The 6,873-nt window shown below is 35.8% G+C and overlaps 1 non-coding gene across 1 annotated transcript; it reads left to right on the top strand.

Annotated features, from left to right (window-relative positions):
* The first annotated feature begins 6,440 nt into the window (after window positions 1-6,440).
* Window positions 6,441-6,515, top strand: trnaa-agc (transfer RNA alanine (anticodon AGC)). Its single transcript has one exon. It is a non-coding gene; the product is annotated as a tRNA-Ala (tRNA).
* Window positions 6,516-6,873: the final 358 nt, after the last annotated feature.

Raw genomic sequence — 6,873 nt, 5'->3', positions numbered from 1 at the left:
TCAAACAATATTCTGCATTTATTCTCTAAGTATGATGTGAAGTGAAAGTTCTTAATGTGTGAGTTGGTCAAGCAGGGAAGGCCCTGTGTGTGAGAAGCGTGTTATATTTCTTAACCCTACTTCAGTATAAGATTACAGAAATTATTCAAATCATTAAATTCATAGAAGGATAAATATTGATTAATAACTGATCGTAATCATTCAAAAGGATATAATAAAAAGCAAGGTGGGGGATCCTGATTTATGTGGAATATAAAAGAAAATGGAAGTCAGTGGTAACCAACTTTTTTTTCCCTTTCAGAAGAAAGTAAATCAAGCAGGTTTGGAATGACAAAGACAAAACTGGACTGATGCAAAAGTAAGTTTTAAGGCCCCTTAAAACAGAAAGAGATCTTAAAGCATCAAACATTATGCACCATGAAGTGTAAATGTTGAACATTTTATGTTTTTATAGTTATTTGTGATTTAAATAATTACTTTTTTTCAAACCTTTACAGTACTTCACTCACCTGCTTTTCTGTTTGGTATAGATATGGGAGTTTTACCTGCAAACCCATGTGAGATTGCTGTATGATTCATCTGGTATTTATATAATACATTTCCTTTGTATTCCTCTCACTTATAATTAACTAGATTACAATTGAACTATATTTAGAGTAGTTTTGTCTTTTGATAAAATGTAGTGAATGGAGTTATTTAGCATCTTCAGATGTTAATTAAAAAAAGATGAATGCTTTAACTTTCTTAACTAAATATGTTATGTATATGAAATATAGGCATTTTGTAAATAAGTCAATGTTTAGTTTTGAGGCCCATAAATTTTAGTAAAATTGATTTTAAATGTTTTTCTGAAAGCCATCTAACACAAATCTCTTTTTCAGCTCCATGAAGCAAAAAGCGCACCAGAGATGATTTATTTAGTTCCCAGATATGTGTATATTCCATAATCTATCGACATTGCTTCCTCTCCTCTTCGTGAACATTGTGCTTTGTGTGGCAGCCTGTAATAATGCAGAATATGAAGTTAATGGAGAGTGTTGCCCGATGTGTGATCCAGGTAAGTCCTGTATAAGACTGCTCTTCACTCAAACCCACAATACATGCAGATGAAGTCAGATACTTAAAGGGGTCATATGATACTTTTTCATTATAGGCTTTAAACTGTATCATTCATTATTACTGATGAACAACTGTAATATGCTCATAAATTAATCTTCTATGTTTGGACTGATGTGGTCAGGGCCTTGTTAAAAGTAAACCTCCACCAATCTGGTATTTCTCTGTGGGCTATGCCAAGCAGCGGTGCTCTCCCGTTGGCAGAAATTACACATAAAAATAATACTGTATATAGAAACAACTAGAGCAGGCCAGGTGTTGAATTACAGCGTGAAATCTATTTATATAGTACACAGTTTTATTTCTGAAAGTCAATGGACGAATTTTCATTATAAGTCACTTATTTGACAGATATTATTATAGTTGCATAATCCACAAATAGATTTCAAGGTCTAGGTTAGTGGATTCAAGGATGGAAGATGGTTTGGAATCACTGATCCATCATTGCATTATACACAACATGACTTCAGTCTAGAGTTGGGTATTGATGCAGATTTCTTGATTTATTTCACTTTGACTCTGATCTGCAAACATTCACAACTCTTGTCAAGTTGTTCAGCAGAAGCAGATATCACTGAAAATAGGCATAAAGTAATAAAAAGGGGTCAAAAACCAATATTGAGATTGTTCATAACAATATCTGTTTACCCAGCGTTATTACAGTCTGATTATTTGTGTTACTTTTATTCTAGACTATTTTCTAAATCAGAAAAATATTTATTGGCCAAGTGTGCACAAACACACAAGGAATTTGTTGTGGCGTTAGAAATGTACTTAACATAAAATGAAGATACAGAACATAAGAAACATTCCAAAAAATATATATATATATATTTATATATTTTCATTAAGTCTACACAGTATATAGAAATATACAGACATACAATAAATACAATTTATACAGTTACAAATGCATGTAAAAGTTATGTACATATGGCATGTATAAATAATGAATAATAATTGTGCTGGTAATTGTTTTATATTGTCTAGGAAAGCGAGTTTATAGACATTGTGATGAGTACACAAGCACAACATGTGCTTCATGCCCCGTGATGACCTTCACTAGCGCTCCTAATGGATTTACTGAATGTCTGCACTGTTCTGTCTGTGATCCAAGTGAGTCGTCATGGTTTCATGCTTTCAGATATATTGTAATTGTAATCACTTTAGAATAGGGAACACTTATTCACTATTAACTGATTTTTCCCTCAATAAATTCCTAATTTGCTGCTTATTAATAGTTAGTAAGGTAGTTGTTAAGTTTAGGTATTGGGTAGGATTAGGGTCATGTAAAATAAGGCATTAATATGTGCTTAATTTGTACTAATAAATCGCTAATATTCTAGTAATATGTAACTAGTTAAGAGACCCTTTTTTTTTCTCTTGCTTGTCATTCCCAGGTTTTCTATAATTGACTCGTTTGTTTGCTTTCTTGTCAAAGGTTATGGTCTGAGAGTAAAGCAGGTGTGTACATTAATATCAGATACAGTGTGTGAACCTCTGCCAGGTTATTACTGTGTAGACTTGCTCTCCAACTGTAAAAAGGCCATTCAACATTCATCCTGCTCACCTGGACAATACATCAAACAAAACGGTCAGTCTTTATCAGACAAACAGCTTTAATATGCATCCATAAAAACTGAGAACAATAACTCTGCTTACAAAACCACCTGAAAAAAATCTACTAAATTACGATTAGGCTGATTATTAGTTAGTTATGTGAAGATTCATTTAGTGTGTCAGATGCTATACTGAATAATGATGAATTATCTGTGAGACCTGTCACTGCTTTTATTGCTCATGTACTGAGAGTTTTTTAATTGTGTTTGTATAGGAACAGAATTCAGAGATACAGTGTGTGATGTCTGTCCTGCTGATTCATATTCAGATGGTACATTCTGCAAATTGCATACAAAGTAAGTATTAATATTTTAAAACACCTGACACCTTCTTAAATTAAATTTGTTGTTTTATGATTTGCTTCAGTAGATTTTTTTCTCACGAGATATGTTTGTAGTTTAACTTGAGTACTGTATCTCTCTCTAACAGCTGTGAATCTCTTGGCAAATTAACAATCAAGGAAGGAACCAATACGACTGATACTGAGTGCAGGAATAGAGCACGTTCTCATTTACTATCACTGATTCCGTGTGGAGTGTGGTCGCTGTTGTTTACTGTCATCATTGTAATTATTGTAAAGAAAAAAAAAAGCAAAATAGCTAATTAAATCCAACCCAAGATGTGGACCTGTAAACTTTTATATATATATATATAGTAAGTTGCATAGATCCCCCAGCAGATCTTTTATCAAAGATTCAGTCATGTTTAGTGGACTTTTTTTGGGACAAGCTGCACTGGGAACCAAAAAGTGTATTGAACTTTCCTAAAGGAGGAGGAGGACTTGGACCGGTGCATCTACAAAGTCGAACAGCTGCTTTCAGAATTCAGTTCATACAAAGACTTTTAACAGACTCGGAGAACTCAAACTGGAAGAAGGTGGCCTTCTCTATTCTGAGAGGGTTTGAAGGCCTGGGATTGGACAGAGCCTTACTTTGGCTAGATCCTCAGAAGCTGAAATGCTCTAAGTTTCCTGTTTTTTATCAAAATCTTTTTAAAGTGTGGGCCGTGTTCAAGATCCCAGAGGAGAGGACTGTGAACTCTTTGCTGTTGCACGAGCCGTTAATGTTTGGCTCACGTTTGGCCTTGTCCAGTGAACTGAGTTACTTTGTGACAGAAGAGGATCTTCTCAACTCTGGACTTTCATCTATTGGGCAAGTTCTACAAGTAGCTGGAGCTAACATTATAGATGTGAGTTCAGTGACTGAGAAGCTGGGGATGAGATCTACTCGTTTGGTTGCCAGAGAACTTGACAAGTGGAAGACCGCTTTGTCTGAAAAAGAACTGGAATTGTTATCGGAATACTCGCTGGGGTTTATTAATCCAGATTTAACTGATTCTTTTCCTGACTTGTATTTAACTCCCATAATGGACAGTTGTGGAGGAGGCTGTTTCTTAGAGGTTAACAGTTTGGTTGTGATGGGCTCAGATGTTACTTCTGGAAAGGTCTGTTACGAAATCTGTGTTAAAATCTTTAATAAGAAGGCCTTGGTTAAAAAAAACGATACAACTTGGCGTGGTATGCTTCATGTGAAAGAGAGTGAAAAACCTGAGTGGAGAGTATTGTATAAGTCAGCATTATCTGAGAGAATTGGAGATTTGCGCTGGAGGTCGTTACATGGTGCTCTCGCAGTGAACGCTTTTGTTTCTGTAATTAACCCGGATGTTGATCAAAACTGTTATTTTTGTTCACAAAAGGAAACTGTCTTCCACACATTTATGCAGCGTTCTAGACTGTGTTCTAGTGTTATTGTTTTAAATAAAATTTTTAATTGCTTTAATGCGTGTTTTTCAATGAAAGTGTTTATTTGTGGTTTTAAATATTCACAGAGTCGTAAGTATCAGTGTCAGCTGTTTAATTTTATATTGGAACATGCAAAAATAGCAATTTATACTACAAGAAAAGAAAAAAATGATCATGGGGTTTACAATTATTTAAAGGCAGTATTTACTAACTCTGTTAAATCCAGAATATTAATAGATTTGAATTATTATAAAGTAATGAATGATCTTGCAAAGTTTGAATTGATTTGGTGTCTTAAAGGGGTTTTGTGTGAGATTTTTGATGAATTTTATTTGTTCTTATCTAAATTTTTGTATATTGTTCTTGGATTAATGATGGATTCAACTTGTAGCTGTTGTATATATTGTAATAAAAGTAGCTTCAAATCTCTCTCTCTCAATTCAATTCAATTCAATTCAATTCAGTTGTGATATTCCAGTCACGCCAATAAAGCTCAATATTGACAAAGCAATAAACAGTAAACAAGTTATACAGGCATATAGACAGATAAAAAAAATAAAATAAAACAAAGCCAAGCTTATTCTTGACTACATTGTACTTATATCATCACATATAACACACAAAAAAACAATAGCAAATATAAGGTAAATATTTACAGAGAGCAGTGATAAAAAGGGGGTCAGCCTTTGTCCCTCGTAATATAGCAGGAGGACACATACTGCGCTGCAGGTGGATACACTTTTCTTTCTCTCCCAAAATATAACAGAGTTTGTCTATGTGGCTCTCCTGCTGGAATTCAGGCACAATTTGAGCTGTTTGGGTAAAATAAGTATCTCTGGTGTGTTAATATTTGCTGCACTATGTGAGCAAATGTAGCTCGTCCTCTATGTGAGAACACAGTCTGGATCTCCAGATAGCGAGACCCAAATAACTATAACGTGTGACATGATTAAGAAGTGTTCCCCGATTGTAAAACAATATTTTTTGTCAGTAAGGCGAGGCTTTTTCTGGAAGATGATAATTTTGGATTCCTCCATGTTTACTGGTAAGGCCCAGTCTCTACTGTAATTTTCTATAATTGAGAGGTTTTGGTGTAGCCCCTCTTCATGAGGTGACAAGAGCAGAAGATCGTCGGCATACAGGAGGCATTAGATTTCTCTGTCCTCGAGGGTCAGACCAGGATTAGAGGACTTATCAAGTTTTAATACCTCTTCATTAATGTAGATATTAGAGTCGGGCTGAGGATGCAGCCTTGACGGACTCCTTTGGTCTGAAATCATCTGTCTGTTATTTATTCTGACACAGCATTTGTTCCTGTTGTATATGTCTTTTATGATGTCATGTCTTTCCTCCTATTCCGCTTAGAATTAGTTTTAGAAAAAGTCCATTATGCCATACCGTATTAAAGCCTTTTTTAAAATCATTGAAGCAGCCAAATATTATATATTTACATTTACATTTAGTCATTTTGCAGACGCTTTTATCCAAAGCGACTTACAATTTGGGGAACACATGAAGCGATTCATCTTGAAGAGGCAATTCGACAAAGGAAGTGCTTGTAACACCAAGTCTCAGGCATTGTTTAAATAAGTACAAGCTAGCAAGGGAAGGAATAAGTAAGGAGAAAGATTTTTTTTTTTTTTTTTTTTTTTTTATGTGTAGGTTGAAGTCAAGTAGTGTCGAAAGAGATGAGTTTTCAGCTGTTGCTTGAAGATTGACAGGGATCCAGTACTCCGAATATGGGTGGGAAGATCATTCCACCAGCCAGGAATGGTGAACGAGAATGTTCTGGAGAGTGATTTTGAGCCTCTTTGTGATGGTACCACGAGGCGTCGCTCACTAGCAGATCTCAGATTTCTGGAGGGGATGTAGATTCTTAATAGTGAGTGCATGTAGGCGGGTGCTGAGCCTGTGGTTGTTCTATGAGCAAGCATCAGTGTCTTGATCCTGTAGCTTTCCTGTAGCTTTCCTGTAGCTCAACTAGTAGAGCATGGCGCTAGCAACGCCAAGATCATGGGTTCGATTCCCAGGGAAAGCAAGAGCTGATAAAATGTAAAAAAACTGTAACTTGAATGCAATGTAAGTCGCTTTGGATAAAAGCGTCTGCTAAATGCATAAATGTAAATGTCTTGAACTTGATGCGAGCTGCGATTGGTAGCCAATGCAATGAGATAAAGAGAGGTGTAACATGGGCTCTTTTGGGTTCCTTGAAGACCAGTCGTGCCGCCGCATTCTGAATCATTTGTAGAGGTTTGACTGTGTTTGATGGAAGTCCAGCCAGAAGAGCATTGCAGTAGTCCAGCCTAGAAATGACAAGGGCCTGGACAAGAAGTTGTGCAGCATGCTCCGTCAGAAAGGGCCTGATCTTTCTGATGTTGTGTAGTGCAAACCTGCAA

Source organism: Onychostoma macrolepis, chromosome 21 (assembly GCF_012432095.1).
Source record: "Onychostoma macrolepis isolate SWU-2019 chromosome 21, ASM1243209v1, whole genome shotgun sequence".
NCBI classification, from domain to species: Eukaryota; Metazoa; Chordata; class Actinopteri; order Cypriniformes; family Cyprinidae; genus Onychostoma; species Onychostoma macrolepis.
The sequence above is the reverse complement of the archived record's forward strand: the minus strand, read 5'-3'. Positions and strand labels throughout refer to the sequence as shown.